Source organism: Galeopterus variegatus, unplaced genomic scaffold, assembly GCF_000696425.1.
Source record: "Galeopterus variegatus unplaced genomic scaffold, G_variegatus-3.0.2 Scaffold2169, whole genome shotgun sequence".
Classification (NCBI taxonomy): domain Eukaryota; kingdom Metazoa; phylum Chordata; class Mammalia; order Dermoptera; family Cynocephalidae; genus Galeopterus; species Galeopterus variegatus.
The window spans coordinates 146,592-164,629 of NW_007728280.1; the positions used below are offsets into that span (position 1 = coordinate 146,592).

Below are 18,038 nucleotides of genomic sequence, written 5' to 3' on the forward strand. Positions count from 1 at the left end.
CGGCGCCGGCGGGGGCCGTGGCCAGGTAAGGCCGGCTGGGGACCGGGCCCCGGGGGGCGTGCGCTGGATGGCTGCCCAGGCGGGGACCCCGAGCGCGTTGCCACGTGGGGCGACCCCTGGGCCCCGCTCCCCGTCCGTCATTCTCACCCCTGGGCTTCGGTCTGGTCCAGCTGGACTGTGTCACCGCAGACTTGGGCGGGTCCCCTTTTTCCTCCGGTAACGAGGTCTCAGATTGCGCGGGGTCGCGCACTGTCCAGGCCCCTCAGCTCCCTCCCTCCCTCCAAACCTGAGAGGTGGGGTCATCGTTCCCATTACGCAGACGGGGAAACTGAGGGCAGAGCCCGCGCTGCGCCCATTGAATCTCGAGTGCTGGCGCTGGGAGTCTGGCCAGTTCGCTACGCAGGGGATGGAACCCCCACAAGTTAACAGGCCCAACACTTAAATCCAGCCTCTGATCAGCCTCCAAAGTGGCCAGTTAGGGGGAGAGGCCTTGGCAGGCGCCTCCTGAGAATTCCTGGGAGACGCGCCCACCTCCCTGGCTTGGGGGATCCCCAGTGCCTGGAGAGGAGTGTTCAGGCCCCTGGAGAAGGGACGGCAGAGTCCACCCTGGCAGGACGGGGGAATTCCCGAGGCCTTGTTTGGCGGGGGTGGGGACAGGACCTTGGTTTTGTGGCAGAGGCTGTGCCCATGCCAGAGTGTCATACTATGCTCCTGCTTGTTTGTGAAACGCAGTGTTGACATCTGGCCAGATAAGAACTCAAAACTTTAAAGACTGGACCGTTTGGGAAGTAACTGTCTTTTGGCTGGCGTCTCTGTTTGTGTTTTTAGGATCTTGTTTGTGTGTTTAATGCGGTGACTGATCATTCCCCAAACCAATGTCAGGGTAGGGGACTGAAGAGGGACTTGGGACTTGGGCCAGAGCACGGCTTGTCCTTGTGTACAGCCATCTGCCCAGTTCTTGCCCTTAGGGTCCCAGAGTCTTGGTCTCCGTGTGATAGACAAGAGCCAGGGGCCTGTGGGAAGTCAGGGAGGGCTTCCTGAAGGAGGCGGACATTGACCTGGAAGATGGGTGAGAGGCGGTAGGCAGGGAAGGGTGTGGCCCTTAGGTGGCTAGGGATAGTTCACATGTGAGGTGGGGGTGGAAATGTCCCTGGAGTACTTGACAGGTGGGGTAGGTGGCAATTTACGTGAAGAATGTCTTTGAGTCACTGAAATGCAACCTCAGTGAGATGTTTAAGTTCTGGAAACTTCCCTCGTACATCATGGCATCTACCTAGGAGGCTAGTTCTAGGCTGAACCAGTCATGGGCACACCCATAGATGGTAGGTTTAGAGGTGGCTTCCGTTAAGGAGAGGACAGCAAAGAGCTCAGGTCATCCTGAAGGTGCCTGACGTTGGTGTCTTTCACTACATTAACAACCCATCCCACTGCCTGATTTTACCATCAGTTCACTGATGGGGAAACTGAGGCATATAGGCAGCAGGATGGTGAGAAAGAGCCACAGGAGGAGGAGTCAGGAGATGTAGGTTTTGACCAGGTCACTTTCCCTCTCGGGGACTCAGCCTCTTCACCTGTAAAATGACCCTTTTGGCCATACATCCCCACGATGGTGATGGTCGTGGTCCCCGTCCCTAATGGCTGTGAAGCCCTAGCTGCATGGTTGGTTGCCTCAGTCCTTGCTCATACCAGTCTCATGAGGCAGGGATTATTACTGTCCCCTTACACAGATGAGGAAACTGAGGCAGGGAGAGTCAGGTCACACTGCCAGTGAGTGGAGAGCGAGGCTTTAAGGCCAGCTGTACTGCCGGACGTCCTGCCCCCACCCCCACCATCCTGCGCCACCTCCCAGGGCACTGAGGCGTCCCCCTCCTCTCCACCCCGTGGAGGTCTGGTGTGAGAGGAAGGCATCTGAAGCCCACCAGTGACCACGCTTCACATCTGCGTGAAGTTGGCATGGAGATAGGAAGATGTTTTCAGTTTCTTTCCAGATAAGTGATTTCACTTTCTCCCTCAATCCTTTGATTAAAATTGATGCTCAAGGAAGATGCACCTTGTGCATTCAGAGGCTTCCCAGGCCTTCCTGGGGTACGTTTGTGGGGAGCCCTCCTGGGCCCAGCACTGTGGGTGGGGACGGCCTTGAGATGCATGTTGGGGCTTAGCTGCAGGTGAGCATGTTGCTCCTGTTACACACTGTCATCATGTCGTGCTCCATGGAGGCACAGCCGTGCAGGTGTTAACAACGGGGACTGGAGCCTGCCTCCCAGACTCCCTGACCCCCCAGTACATTGCTAGCCACTCTGCGCCTTGGTTTCCTCATCTGTAAAATAGGGACAATGTTATTACCTACTCATGGAGTTATTGGGAGAATTAACTGAATTAGTTTATGCAAAGTGACTACAACGGGGCCTGGCGCCTTTGTGAGTGTTCGCCTGTATGGGTGTGCGTTCGTCCTCTGACCTTGGGAGGTGATCTCACACAGGGAGACAGTGAGGAATGAGCTGTGTTTGGAGTCTGTTCCTTCCATGCTGAGGGCCAGGTAGCTCCTTTCGTCAGCTGCAAACGGAGCTGCCCAGCAGAAGGAACTGGTTGGACAGGTCAGCATTCCAGAAACTCCTGGAGAGCTGCCCTCTCCCTTCCCCCACCTGGCCTGGGGGCAGTGGGTTTGTTACCCCAGGATTGAACCTGCAGGGCACCGGGCGGAGCCTTGTTCTCAGTCACATTCTTGTGCCCCTGGGGCCCCTGCCACTGTGACTGCCACTGTGTCTCTAAAGCTCCTGGTCACCACATTACTGTAAGACCTGGCATTTTATAAAGGAGGGTTTAATTTATTTAAGTCCTCTTATTTATGGAGAATTTCAGATTCTCAAAGGTAAGCAGGATCTGTAAGGAACCCCTCCCTTTCTCGCAGCATCAGCCTGGCCACCCCGCCTCCCGGCCTCTGCTCACCCCCCACCCCCTCACTCACCCCTCCCCAAGGTAAGCAGGATCTGTAAGGAACCCCTCCCTTTCTCGCAGCATCAGCCTGGCCACCCCGCCTCCCGGCCTCTGCTCACCCCCCACCCCCTCACTCACCCCTCCCCAAGGTAAGCAGGATCTGTAAGGAACCCCTCCCTTTCTCGCAGCATCAGCCTGGCCACCCCGCCTCCCGGCCTCTGCTCACCCCCCACCCCCTCACTCACCCCTCCCCTTGCTCACCCCCACTCGCACCTCCCTCTCCCGTATCATTTTAGAGCAGTTCCCAGACCTCATACTCTGTAAATATGGTCGTGTGAATCTTTTCTAAAAAAAAATTATTTTCTCCCTGCTTTATTAAGGTGTAATTGACACATAAAAGTTGTATATATTTACGGTGTACGATGGGATGTTTTGATGTATGTATGCATTGTGAAATGGTGAAATCGAGCTTGAATTCCTTTTTTTTTTTTCCTTTGGCAGCTGGCCAATAACAGGGATCGAACCCTTGACCTTGCTGCTGTAACATGTTTTTAACATGACTCCAATATCATTAACATGCTTAAAACAGCAACGATTTCTTAATTTCATCCAGTCCCCAATCAGTGTTTGTTTCTTGTGGCTGGCCAGTAGGGGGATCTGAACCCGTGATCTTGGTGTTACAAGGCTGCACTCTAACAACCCGGTAACCAGCCAACCCTCCAATCAGTATTTGAATTGCCTCAAATACCATAATTTCTTTTAGTTTTTTTTAATCAGGTTCACGCACTGTGATTGGTTCATCTTCTAAATCCCTTCTAAATTGCAGCCCCCCCGCTTAGGAGTGTTTTTCACTTGACTTCCACATCTACCGTGACAATTAAGATGCCAAGCATGTGGTACCTGTGGTGCGCGCCCACCTCTCAGTGTGATGTCACACTGGTCACTGTACTCAGTCCTCATCACGACCTCACGGGGTTGGTGGGACGGGGCTCATGCCCATTTCACAGATGAGGAAGTAGGGTCTGAGAGGAGCAGACCAGCCTCACTGAAGTGGCACCATGAGTTAGGGGTGCCCTGGGCCTGCACCCCCTCCTCTGACACCTTGTCTGTGCTGCCTGCTCTCAGCAGCCAGTGCAGGAGCGGCTGGCCCACCACCTCAGAGCTACAGGGGTGGGGTCTCTGGATGGGGTCATAGAGTCAGAACAGGTCCTGGTTCTGAGAAGCACAAGGTGGCCTGAATTTGCCCTGGGGACCTATAGTGCTTTTCTCTCTGGCTACACTGAGGGAAAGTCTTTATTTGACCTGGCTAAAGTGTAACCGGATCTTTCTGTAAAGAGGCACCTGAAGGTAGAGGTGGGTTTATTGACTGTGGATCCCACTTCAGTTTCCAGGGGGGCCAGTGAGAAGGCAGACTGAAAAGTGACGGTCATAGAAACCATTTATGGATCACTTTGTGTGGGGCCGTGAGTTCCAGGTAGTGGGGACAGCATGTGCAAAGGCCCTGGGGCCGCTCACTCAAGCACAGCGTGGTGTGTCTGAGGAGCCACTCACAGGAGGGCAGCAGGGCCAGGCTGCAAAGTCGGTCAGGCTCTTGTAGGGGGTTAGGTTTTATTCCAAACACTGCAGGAAACCCTGAACACACAGATGGCTGTCATGGGGGGTGTTGAGTAGGCAGGTGGGATATTCATGCCTGGAGCTGGGAGAAAGGTCTGGGTCTGAGATCCGGGCAGGGGAGTGGAGAGTTCTTAACTGGGAGGGAGGAGACGAGAGGTCCCAGGGTCCCCCCCACCCTAACAGATCTGAGTATGGATGGCAGAGGCCCCAACTTCATTCACTTTGGGGACAGAGCAGCCCAGGATGGCCGAGAAGGGAGTGAGCAGATGGTGGGAGTGGCCCCAGAGTATGAGTGGGACGAGGTCAGGTGGGGCCTTGGATCCCCGGCTCTATCTTGTGCCCTCTTCCTGTTCTCTTACACAACAGACACCCCCAATCCCTGCTGTGTCCCTGACCCTGGACTGGCTCAGTGATGGGACTCAGATGTGAGTCAGACATGACCCCGCTTTCAGGGTGCAATGGTGATGGGTCAAGAAGGACGGGGACACACACACGCACACACACACACACACACACACACACACACACACACACACAGTAGACTAAAAAGACTGTCGTAGCCCAGAGGGCACCTGGGGCATCAGGCCGTTTTGGGGTGTAATTAACAGAAAACCCAACTCTGAGTTGGCCCGAGCGTCAAGGGAGATGTGTTGGCCCGTGGAGCTGAAGAGGTCTGGGGGGAGGTGTGGAGATCAGCTTTGTCTTGATCAGGGTTTGGATATTTCCTGCCTTCTCTGTGGGCTGCTGGATCTTGGGGGCTGGGGGAGGGCAGCGAGTTGGCTGTAACCGTCCAGCTTCGTCTTTATACACAGCTGCGTGGAGAGACTCCTCCAGTGGCCCTCTCTAGAGAACAAGAATCTTCTTTCCCAGAGGCACCTGGAAAGCTTTCCCTGGTGCGTCTTGGGCCTGAATGAACCGATCCCTGTGGCTAGGGAAATTGCTGTGTGGTTGGGTTCCTGAACAAACCTTTGGAAAGAGAGAGGGGATTACTCTTAGGCTGACCAGGCAGGCCCTGGGAGGCGGGGTGGCTCAGCTCCTTGCAGCTGGAGGGCTGTGCAGGTGAGAGGCACACCTGAATGAGCACGTGGGGACCCTTGAGCAGGGCAACAAGGATGCTGGGGAGGCAGCAGCTTCATGTCCTCACAAAGCTGTGGGAGGAGCCCTGAGTCTTGGTGTTGGTGTCAACAGGAGCCACAGGAGGGACTGGCTGGGTGGTCCCAGCAGCTCTGTAGAGACCGCCTTGCTCTGAGAGTGCCGAAGGCTTCCTGGGGCTTGTGAGCAGGCCCCTGACAAGGTTGTGAATCAGGTCACAGTCAGCTCATTTGGACTTTGCTGCTGCCACCTTTGGTGATCTCACCCGGGTGTTATGCCCAGGTTCTGGTGGCTTCTGGTCCTATCTGGACAAATGGTCTGCACATGCCTTCTCGCCAGTGTGAGGGACCCAGTGGTGTTTGGTGAGTGGGTAAGGAGGGTCTGCATTAACAAATTCATGCATAGCTGAGAGGTAGGGTGAAAATCACTTTATGGGGTGCCCCTAGGGGATCTGGCATGGAATTCCCAGCCCGCCTCATACCTCGACTTTGCTTCCCGGGAATCAGTTGCCAGCACTTGAGGCAGGGTGACCATGTGTGAGCTCCTGTCTCCCTGGGTCTTGGAGGGTTAGGCCTGGATGGCATCGGACGCCCCCCCACAACACCCCCCTTTATGGGAACGCACTGTGTTAAGAAAGCCGAGTTGTGCACAGATGCCGCGGTGAGCCCTTCCGCATGCCCGCACATCACTCACGCCACTCAAATTCCACTTGGTGCTAATTTGCCCGAGGTAAGTAGGTGCTAATTTGTAGCTACAGCATTAAGATAATTGCTGTGAAGGTCTGTTTGTGTAATGTGCAAATATATTTTTACAGCAACAAACCATTTTGCTATGAATTATAAATAGAACAGTTGGGTGATTTGAAATCTCTTTTGCATAACATCCTCGCTGCAGGCGCGCCCATTCTGGTCCAGCCTCTGATGAGGGGCTGCAGCCCAGTCTCACTAGTGCTAAAGGCTGCTCGGTGCCCATCGCCATCCCAGCAGGGGCTCTTTGGACCACTGAACCTGGCTCCAAGGGAAAGGGCTTGGCAGTGAAAGAGTCAGGAGGGGCTGAGGTGTGCGTGGACTAGGTGAGGGTGAGCCTGGGGGGTGCTGGAGTTTATGCTCTGAAGCCCACTGCCAGGAAAAAAGGTCCATTTGTAACATCTGGTTTATTTTCACCTTATCAGTGTTTAAGGAGGGCCTGCCTATGCTAGGCCCTGTGCTAGGTACTAGGGCTCCTAGTTGAGCAAGTCCAGGCATGAGTTTGGTCCTCATGGGACTTTAATCGGCTGAGGGACACCCGTGGCAACATTAGCCAGAGGATCACAGAAGCAGGCATAGGCTGGTGCCTGATTAAGAGCTGTGAGCAATGGATATGGGTGCTAGAGGACGTTCAGCATCCTGGTTGGGAAGGGAGGTCATTAGGATGGACTGGAGTTGACCCACAGGTGGGGCTGTGGTATAATAAAAAATCTATATTTGGTCTTTGTCCCTGGTTCCTGGCAGAGCTCCTAAATCCCCTGGAAGTTCCTGAGTGATAGGAGTTATTCACATTCAGCCCATTTTGACCACACCTGGGGTTATGCTAATGAGCTGACTTGAGGTGGGGCCCCTGGACAGCCTCAGGATGCTGCTGGTCCCAAAGGAACCAACCATGTGATTAGAGGATTGGAACTACCAGCCCCCCACAGCACCTCTGGGGAGGGGAGAGGGGCTGGAGATGGAGTTCAATCACCAGTGGCCAGTGATTTAATCGATCATGTGTAGTAACAAAACTTAGGTCAGAATTGGTGACTCCGTGGAGGTGCTGGGAGGGGAGCGCTCTGCACCCGCCTTGCCTACGCATCTCGTCTCTTTGGCTGTTCCTGATTCTATCCTCTATAATAAACCAATCCTCGTGAAGAAAGTGCTTCCCTGAGTTCTGTGAGTTATATAGCAAATTATCGAACACAGGGGGGGTGGTCGTGGGAATCCCTGGATTTGTAGCCAAGTCGGACAGAAGTGTGGTTTACACACACACACATGAGAGAGAGAGAGAGAGAGAGAGAGAGAGAGAGAGAGAGAGAGAGAGAGTCATGTCTAAGGAATTGGCTCGCACAATGTGGAGACTGGCAAGTGGCCATCTGGAGGGCAGGCCAGCATGTGGAGACTCGGACAGGGTTTCTGTGTTAGCGTGGAGGCAGAATTCCTTCTCAGGGAAGCCATGGAGTTTTTTCTTAGGGCCTTCATCTGGATTGTATGAGGCCCACCCATGCTATGGAAGGTCGTCTGCTTTACTAAAAGTCACCTGATTTAAGTGTTAGTCCCATCCATAAATACCTTCCCAGCACCATCTTCTCTAGTGTTTGACCAAACCGCTGGCACTGCAGCCCTGCCGGGCTGACACGCACAGCCTCCCCCCTGCGCAGGAGCCCACCACGCACTCAGGTGCCTCCCAGCCAGTCCACGCCACTTGTGCTCTGGGCCTGGAGAAGATAGGCCAACCGTGTGGCACCTGGTAGGGATCGGTCACTGGCACCCCCAGGACCTCCTAGGCTCCTCAACAGCAGCACGGGGGGGCTGGGCTTCCTTCTCCGGCCCTGGCCATGCTCCCGTCCTCTGGGGCAAGGTCCCACTGACTACACACTCCAGGGTGGGGGAGGCTGCCAGACTGTGCTCGAAGCCCACAGAGCATCCCGGGACCTCAGGGAGAGCCTTACTTTGCTCTCAACTATGGGACTGCAGGAGAGAAGAGCAGTTCCTGGTGCTCGCCCCAGCAGATCCCTTGTCCACCCGTTGCCACTACAAGGCACAGATTATGTGTGGCATGCTCACAGCAAGAGTGCAAACTTCAAAACAAATAATCCAGTCTGTGCTTTTTGAGATAGACGATCAGGGTAAAATGTTTTGAGCTTAGGAAGGAAAAAAAGGAGTGAATGCTGTTCTGTTTGGTTAAAGCAGAGGCTGGAGGAGATCAAAGCCTTCCTGGCTTCAGAGGTGCTGGGCTCTGAGCGGGCCTGTGAGTGGCCCTGGGGGCTCAGCTGGCTCAGGGACCACCAGGACCTGCCCTGGGACTGCAGGCCGTGCTGCTCGGTGCTGTTTGCCTGCAGCAGGAGGCCTTTTCCCAAGGGTGGGGGGAGGAGGAAGAGGCCCCGGTTCATTGTGGTTGTTCATCTGGTGGGTCAGTGTCTCCTGCAAGGCTTTGAAGCAAGAATGTTCCAGACAAGCTCCCCACCCTCAGGACAGGCGGGTCCTTCAGGAGGTGCCTCTGCATTTTTGGCAAGGGGGATATGTCCAGGTGGACCTGGTACCCCCAGAAGTTTCTTTCAAGCTGTTTGTTTGGCTTGTAACAGGTTGATCACTGAAGCCGTGTCATTGGCAAAGGCTAGATTTCCAGGCTAGCCCACAAGAGGGGCACACTTGGGACTCTGGAAGCTGGGGGGAGGTGCGGGGATGGAGGAGGTAGGGTGGAGCCTGAGGATGCACTGAGGCCCAGAGGGGCAGGGGATGGGCGCAGGGTGGGTCTGGGGTCCACAGCTGCAACTTGCCCTTCCTCCCATCCTCCTATGCCTGTCATGAGGTTTAAGTGGAATGACAGGGTGGCAATGATTCTGCACAGTCCTGGGTGCCCCCTAAGGCAGGAGTGGCCCTCATCACACCTTTGCAGCAGCCAGGGCTCGTTGCATGCCCAGGGGACAAATGACCAAGGTCCATCCCATTCTCAGCCCGCAGGGCTGCCCGTCCAGTTCTCCTTCCTGACCTGTGCCCTGGGCTGTGTCCAGAGCTGTGAGTGTAGATGACTGAGTTCCTGTTCTCACTTTCACCACAGGCAGAGTGTGGGCACAGTGTCCCAGGCCTGGGTGTCACACCCATACCCCTCCAGGTCCCCAGTGAACTGCTCCCTGGCTTGGGGAGAGCCAGTCTTGGAAGCGGTGCTGGTGCCTGTCCTGGAGAAGGTGGGCCTGTGGACATGCTGGGCCTCCCTGCTTGGCGCTCAGTGCCCTGCACCCTGCCGGGGAAGCAAACCTGATCCTGAGTCTGCACCAGGGCCCCGGCCAGCTGGCTTTACCGCTTCCACCCATCCGCTACCTGCCCTCAGAAGCCGTGGCCACCAGGATCAGGTGATTGTGGAAAAACAGGGGACTCAGGCCCAGGGGAGGCTGTGGGGTGGGGGCAGCAGCAGGTCCGTTACTGGTATGAAGTGTTGTGGGGACTGATGTGGAATCAGGAAGGAGTAGGAAGGAGCGTGGCAGGGAAGGGCTTGCTGGAGGCTGATGGCCCAGAACTGCAGGCATGGAGGAGCCCGGACGCACGTATGCGCCTACCCTGCGCCCATCCCCTGCCCCTCTGGGCCTCGGTGCATCCTCAGGCCCCACCCTACCTCCTCCATCCCTGCACCTCCCCCCAGCTTCCAGAGTCCCAAGTGTGCCCCTCTTGTGGGTGTTTGTGTGTGCGTGCATGTGTCTGTGCGTGTGTGACGTGTGGAGAAGGGTGTGCATGGGACGCATGAGACCTTGCCTGCCTGTCCCCCTGGGGCTCTTCTGGAGTCTCTGCCCATCTTTCTTCCTCCCTCTCACCTGTCCTGGGCCCCCTCCTTGCGCTCTGCTCAGGGATCTCCTGCCAGCAACGCACTGGCAGCTTTCCAGAGACTGGCAGCAAGTCAAAGTAGAGTTCTTGCTCTGGCTTACAGCCCAGAGAGGGAAAACTCTTGGCCAAGGCCACACAGCAGCCTGGCAGCAGAGTCCAACCTGAGGGAGCAGGTGGTGGGTGCTGCAGGGAGTGTCTGGGGGCCACAGCGGGAGCTGGAGGGAAGTGGACATGGAGTCTGGGAAAAGCTCAGTGTTTGATCCTGAAAAGCAGAAAATCTAGGCTCACCTGTGTAAAGGTAAGAGAAAACGTAAAGAGATGGGAGTTATAGGAGTGTGGAGCCACAGCTAATGTCTGGAAATCCTGCTGACATCACCAATTGTCTGGCTCTTAATCCTGTTCGTGATGCCAACTGTAAAGCTACTCGACCACGACTACGCCAGTTGTCGGGCTCTTTTACCTGCCAGTAATCCTACACTGACTGGGCCAATTGTTGAGCTGGGGCTGGGTCTGGAGCTCCCAGACCCCTCAAGCCCATTCACAAACCCTTCACATGCCAGGCTGGGTCACCAGACCCCTTCATGCAGGTCTATGAGCTAGGTAACCGGCCAAAAGGTCCTCGGAGCCATAGGTTGGAAAGCGTGGCTGTGCGGGCAGAAGCCCGAGGCCGATGCCCACCCTGCTGCCTCACCAAACTTCTCTCTCTCTCTCTTTCCCTCTCTCCCCCCCTCACAAGAATAGCAAAACTAAAAAGATACATTGGCACGCATGCACACTAACTACACACACACACACACACACACACATACAAATTTGCTTACAAAGGATGCTGAATCACACCCAACTGGACCCAAGGCGAGGGCCCTGACCAAACTATTCTACTTTCCCAACAAGGAGGCTTCCTGGGGCTGGCACCTCACTGGCTGCCTCCGTCGTGTTCTCTGACAAATGCAGAAGTTGGACTTTATCAGGGTAATGGAGTGACCAGCCCTGCCCTTTGTGAGTGTCCCGTTCCTGATCATTTTTCACCTGGTGGTTCTAGCAGCCGCTGGTGAGCTTTGCCTGAAACACTTCTTGAAAACCAGTTGAACATATATGTGTGGGACAATTTCTGGACTTTCCGTTCCATTTCACTGATCTATGTGTCTCTCATTATGCCAACACCACACTGTCCTGATGATTGTGTCTTTTCATAGGTGTTGAAATCAGAAAGACTTCCAGCCTTCTTCTCTTTCAAAATTGTTTTTTTGCTGTTTTAGGTCCTTTCTGGCTCTAAATAAATTTTGGAATCAGTTTATTAATTTCTATGAAAAAACCTGCTAAGATTTTGGTTGGGATTGTGTTTGAATCTGTGGACTGATTTGAGGAGAATTGATATCTTAACAATATTGTGTCTTTAAATCCATGAGCTTGGTATATTTCTCCCTTTATTTAGGTCTCTTTAATTTTTTTACAACAGTGTTTTGTAGTTTTCTTTGTACAGATCAGGTATGTCTTTTATTTTATCCCTAAGTATTTTGCAATTTGTGATGCTATTGTTAATGGATTTTTAAATTTTAATTTCCAACTTGTTCATTGCTTGCATTTAGAAATACAATTGATTTTTGCATATTGACTTTTTCCCCTACAACCTTGCTAACCTTGTTTATTGGTTCTAGTAGCTTTTTTGTAGCTTCTTTAGGATTTCTACGTAGGTGATCATGTAGTCTGTGAGTACCGAAAAGTTTTACTTCTCTTCCTTTCCAGTCCGTATGCCTTCTATTTCTTTTTCTTGTCTTATTGCAGTGGCGCGACATCCAGTATAATGTTGAATGGAACTGGTGAGAGGGGCCATCACTGTTGTGAAAGCCTTCAGTCTTTCACTGTTGAGTATGATGTTAATTGTAGGGGTTTTGTAGTTGCTCTTTATCAGCTTCAGAACGTTCCCTTCTATTCTTATTTTGCTGGTTTTTTATTTTGAATGAGTCTTGAATTCATCAAGTCTTTTTTCTACATCTATTGAGATGCTCATTTTCCTCTTCTTTTCTGTCAGTTACTCTGGTGAACAGTATTGATTGATTTTTGAACGTTAAAACAACTTTGCATAGCTGAAATACATTATGATAGGTTATACTTTTTATATATTGCTAGTTTTGATTTGTTAATATTTGGTTAAGGATTTTTATGTCGATGTTCATGAGGGATACTGGTACATAGTTTTCTTTTCTTATATTGTCTTTGTTTTTGGCATCAGGATAATGCTGGCCCCATTAAGTAAGTTTGGAACTATTTTTTTCTATTTTTGGGAAGAGTCAGTGTAAAATTGGGATTATTTCTAATGTAAATGTTGTGGAATTTTCCTGTGAAGCCATTTGGGCCCAGAGTTTTCTTTGCAGGAAGGTTTTCTTAACAAATTTGACTTCTGTACTGGATAGTGGGCTATTCAGGTTATCAATTTTGTCTTGAGTGAGCTTTGGTAGCTTGTCTGTTTCAAGAAATGTGTCCAAGGGCTGGCCAGTTGGCTCAGTTGGTTGGAGCATAGCCTTGTAACACCAAGGTCAGGGATTCAGATCCTCATGCTGGTCACCTGCCAAAAAAACCCAAAAGCCACACACAAACAAAAATCAAGAAATGTGTCCATTTGTCTCGGTTGTTGAATGTGTTGGCTTAAGGGCATTTGTAATATTACCTCATTGTCTGTAGTATCTGTAGAGATGTCTCCTGCCAGGTGCCATGCTAGGCAATTTACTGCATGATCTCACTGAATCCTCATAATCTTCCTATAAGGAATGTGCCTTATTTTCCCCATTTTATAAACTAGCAAATGAAGACACTGAGTGGTTGAGATCATTGCCAAAGTTTATCTAGGTAGTTTGGCTGCAGGGCCCACACTCATTCTGCTCTGGGGACATAAATTTATGTCATTCTACCTCCAAATCCTATGCTCTTCCTTCCACACCAGGCTGTTTTTCACCAGTCATGGGTTAGGGTTAAGGATATGTTGATAGAGATGAATTTCAGTCTTGGTGAGAGGAAGAGTGTTTTAGCAGTCAGACATGAGCCAAGATGCAGTGAGCATCCTGGGGAGGTAGTGAGCGTCCCATCACTGGAGGGGTGTGGGCTGAGGCTGGCAATTGTAGTTTGAATAGCATTTACCCCATCAGCAGAAAAATGGCTTTATAATGTAGTGTCTTATGATAGCAGAGACTGTGTGACATTTGACTGTTTTCTTCTTTATTGCTATTTCTTAATAATTTGGGAAGCGGTGTTGTTTTTTGTTTTTTGGTTTTTGTTTTTTGTTTTGTCTGCTGGCTGGTACAGGGGGAGGTGGTATTTTTTAATAGAACTTCCAAGAGGCTGAGGTCTCTTGGGGCAACACGCATAAACTGAAGGGGAAACGAGCACCTTGAACACTTCTGTTTCTTGGAAACAGCATTTTACATACCTCGCGAGCTGGCCTGAGTGCACAGGTCAGCAGGGATGGTGTGGTCCTGCCGCCTGGAGCTCGGCCTTGGTGGGCTTGGCTACTTCTGCTCTCACAGCCTGCTTGGGTGGTAGCTGGGCCACTGCCCACAGCTTGACCCTCTGCAAACAGCCTTTCCCTGACCATTGGACAACCCCGAAGGGCTGTCGAACCCTGAAGGGACACTAGATCCTTTCTTTGAGGGGAATATTTAATACCTGAATTCTTTTCTCATCACAAACGGTATTTCATTTTTAACCAGTTTATCTGTATTATGTAGCTACTTTGGAGTTTGGAAAATAAGCTTCCTTGATAATACAAGGACTCATTCATTCACCCCAGATTGGACCACATTTTCGAATTCGCTTTGTTTCAACCCGAGATTTGTCGTGTCCAGAAACCAGTAGCTTTCCTGGTTCTGGCTGCTCTTAGAGCGAGTCCTCTGCTCCTGGGTGGGTAAATCAGAAATGAGTGGGTCACCCCCAGCCTTCAAGTCCCAACTGCCAAGTTTTAGTCTGAAATTTCAAGGAATTTCCTGTCACCTGAAGATGTCACAAGCACAGGCCGTTTCCAGAAGCTTCCGTAGTCCTCATTACCATGAAGGCATCATTGGGCTAATTAATAATTGTTTCTCTAGTACTGTGGGGCCTCTGGTTGGCAGCATTTCCTGAAGAGCCACTTGCTCTATCTGAAAGTCACAAAGCGGCGTTTCTGGAACAGCCTCGTGTATCTCAGGCTTTTCGTTGACCCTCACCCTGGGCCTTCACCCTGGGCCACGATTTTATTCTGAATTACTGAGGCTTTGCTAGCTGGTTCCCAGACTGGGCACTCAGGGACACTTGCTGATCACCGGAGCATCTTGCTTCAGCAGCAGCTGTGAGGGCGGAATTAAAGACGCACACACTGGGGTGGGGGTGGGGCGGGGTGGGGTGGGGGCGAGAAGAGGATTTGCTTATCGTTTGGTAGCTCTTGCCCCTCCTCCTGCTGCAAGCCTGTCCCTGTGGTCCCCACCCCATGGCCCACTCTGCCCTGCCCCCTCTGTCCAACACCCCCCTCTTCTGTGAAGCTCTGCGGGCTTCCCGCTCCATTCTGCACAGTCCCCCCAGTCCCCCCATAGCCCTCCGTGTCCCCCCAGACCCCTCTCTGTTACTCTTCCATCCATGTAGGCATGGCTGCTGGCACTCACCCTGTCAGGCTCTCCCTACTTCTGTACCCCCACGTTCCCCCAACAGCCACATCCCATCACCCCCCGCCCTACAACCCCCTCCATGCATCCCCTCCCCTTCCATTGACACCCCCCCGCATCCATGCATCCAAGGCTGTTTAGTCCTCGTTCTGTGCCAGGCACTGGGACCACACCACATGATGGTGAGTTCCACAGAGGGGGTCCTGCGAGGCTGCAGGCCAGGATGGACACTGTCATCCACTCCCAGTGGATGCTTTCCATTCTCTCCTCCAGCCTCACGACCACCCTTTGTGCTGGGCACCACTACAGTTCCCATTTTGCAGGTGGGAAGCAAAGCTCAGGGGGACGAACAACCCAAAGCCACACCATCCAGCCTCAAGTCATCCAGGAGCTCCCTGGGCTGCTCCACCACCCAGGCCGTCTCGGCTGAAAAGTCGAGCAGAGTAAGCACCCGGGAGATGGAATAGAAGGAGACTCCTGGAAGTCTGAGAAAGCAAGAGGAAGATATGGGAAATGACTAGCGCCAGAGCCTGGAATGACCAGGGCCCAAGGCTGCAGCGGATGCTCAGGTCCGATGAGGTGGAAGAAATTCTCTCAGGGAGGGGCAGGAGGTGGGGGGCATGTCTGAAGCTTGCAGGGGGATCCTATTAGGACAAATAAAGGAGCAGGCGAGGAAGCGAGGCCCAGCTTGTCAAGGCGGACACACTGACCAGGCACGAAGTTTGAGGTGGTCTTATTAACCTTGTGGTATATGCCCTGGGTGGCATGGATGCCCTCCTGTGTCCCACCCTTAGGTGCTGTCTCTCACCCAAGTCACATGGAGCTGCCCCTCGTGCCTGCTGTTTTTGCAATGGCCTCCTCAGGCTTCTGAACCCCCTGCTTATCTTTTCAGCGCACGTCACTCCTCTGCTCAAGGACCTCTGTAGCTCCCTATCTACCACGTGTTCCCCAAGTCTGAATTATTCTGCCCCCACAGTAGTCTGCTATTTTTCAACAGAATAGCAGGCCTTACCCTTTGTAGAGTTGGGGGAGCCTCTCTTGGGGGGCTTTGTGCTGGGAGAGCTCTGGAGTCAGTGCCTGCCTGAGGCCAGGGACCAGGGCTGCTCCAGACCCTGGTTGCTGACTCCCCACCTAGTGCATAATGTTCATCTTGGTTTTTAAACATTTTCTCCCATCAGTTATTAAATAAAAGCTCTGGGCTGTTTTGCTTGGAGAATGTCCTGGCAAATAAACTTCAGCAATTAAAATCCTGTGATCAGAATTCTGTAGCCCTTTGCCCACTAGCCAGGTAGGTTAATTTAATTGAAAGGCTGCCTTAAACATTTTCCTTGACAGAATTCAAAGACTTTTGTCCCTGAAGAGGGCCGTTCCTGTTGGGCCTGAATTCTCAGTACTGCTTTTTGCTGTTGGGTTCTGATACTCATTGAACAGCTGCGGCAGACATCCGGTGTCCCTCTCCTTCTGGAAGTTCTTCAGGCGGTCAGGCCAGAGTCAGGTATCCAGGCTCAGTTTTCTGTCTCCTGGGAAAGATGCAAAACAACAGAACTAACAAACTCACCTCAATTCCATTTCTGCCCCCAGTTTTATCCCCCTTATCCGTCCCCTCCTCTTTTTTTTAACCCCATGTTAAAAGATAATTTTCAGAAAAGCACAGTGACGAGTCTCATACAGATACAAAAACAAACGTGTTAAGATTTTATTTAACTCATATTGAGCGAACCAGGCAGCTATTATCATCAGTTCAAAAGAGAGTCTGCAAAACAGACACATGAATAGATGAGGAATATTGGAATGAATATGTAAAGAGAGGTAAAAGAGGTTTTCATGGGGGAGGGGGCGTGTGTCTACCAGACAGGACAGAATTGGCACATCGAGCGGTGTTTCCATGACCCACGACCTGAATTGTAAAGTGGCCCTGTAGACTCAGAACCTAATGAAGCAGAGGGTGGAGCCGTACAGAAATGTGTGGTTTTCCTTGAAGCTCAAACTTCTACACCCAGAGAGTTGGTGTCGCTGCCCCATATGATCTCTTCTCTTCCTGTCCGTCCTTGCACCTCAGGTGCATGGCTCCTCCTCCAGGAAGCCCTCCTGGACTTCCCACCCCACTGGGCACTTGATGGTCAGGTTTCCCACTACTGCTGGATGTCCCTCGACCACACAGGGCCCCTGTCATGTTGGTCAGTTTCTTAATCTATCCACCCACCTAGAATGTGGACCCCTGGTGGGTGCCCCATCCTTTCTGGTCCTAGGGTGGGCAGAGCCAGCACACATGGTGGGTTTTCTGCAGTCCCTTCAGGGGTTCGATTTAGATGGTATCTGCTTTTAGCTGTGTAGTGGTCTTGTGCAAGAGGCTGGTTTAAATTCCACTTTCCCCGCATTAGTGAGTCGGTGGTAGCAAGCTAGATGCTCCGATAGAGGCGATTAGATGCTTTCTGGTTCCAAGAAGAGTCATGGAGCCCCAGTGTGGTCACACTGCCCAAGGTCGGCCTCAGACCACTAAAGGGGTCAGCAGGCGCTCCATGTCTTCTGTCGTGTGCTGTGCAAACACCTGACCTCACCCAGGTGGTGTGTGGCCTGAGATGTCTATTGATCCCAGTGACCCCGTGGACACTCCTATGCTTGGGCTCAAGGGGGCAGGAAAGGGTCAAAGCCACGGGGGGGGGGGTGCCTGGACAGATCTGAGACTGTGGGGAAACTGTGTGCTTCCTTCAATAAGCCAGGGTCCTTAAAAAAGAGAGAAGAAAATGTTCTAGGACAAGAGAGATGTTAAGACACAGCAACTAGATCAGAGACCAGATCAGAGAATGGTTGTAACACGTATTTTTGGGTCGCTTGGGGCAATCTGAATATAGACTGGATATTTGAAGAATTCAAAATTAAAAATATTCAAAGATAGAGTTGTTGAGTGAAAAACAGGTATTAAAACAACAGGTATAGAACTATCTCATTTTGGTTAAAAAAATTATCTGAAAGGATCTTTGGCAAAGCCTTTAGCATTGAGGTCTGGTCATGGGGGGAATGTGCTTTTAAAATTCTTTTTCTTTATTGTCTAATTTTATGATTAAATTATATATGATTTATAATATATGGCTATTGTATTAATTACATTAATATATAGCAATATATAACAATATAAAAATAACCATTTAATCTAATACATTAATATACTAGCAATACATGTTAATAATTGATGTAATAATATCACGTGATCATTATATTA

At 51.7% G+C, this 18,038-nt stretch overlaps 1 protein-coding gene across 3 annotated transcripts in view; it reads left to right on the top strand.

Annotated features, from left to right (window-relative positions):
- The window catches only part of ARHGAP8 (Rho GTPase activating protein 8), a 108,385-nt gene continuing 90,347 nt past the window's right edge, over positions 1-18,038 (top strand). The window contains exon 1 of one of the 3 annotated variants that reach the window (XM_008580841.1): positions 1-25. The gene's annotated coding sequence lies outside the window, so the exon portion shown is untranslated. Of the gene's footprint in view, positions 26-9,541; positions 9,725-18,038 lie in introns of those variants that run through there. The other 2 variants (XM_008580842.1, XM_008580840.1) reach the window with 2 other exon arrangements.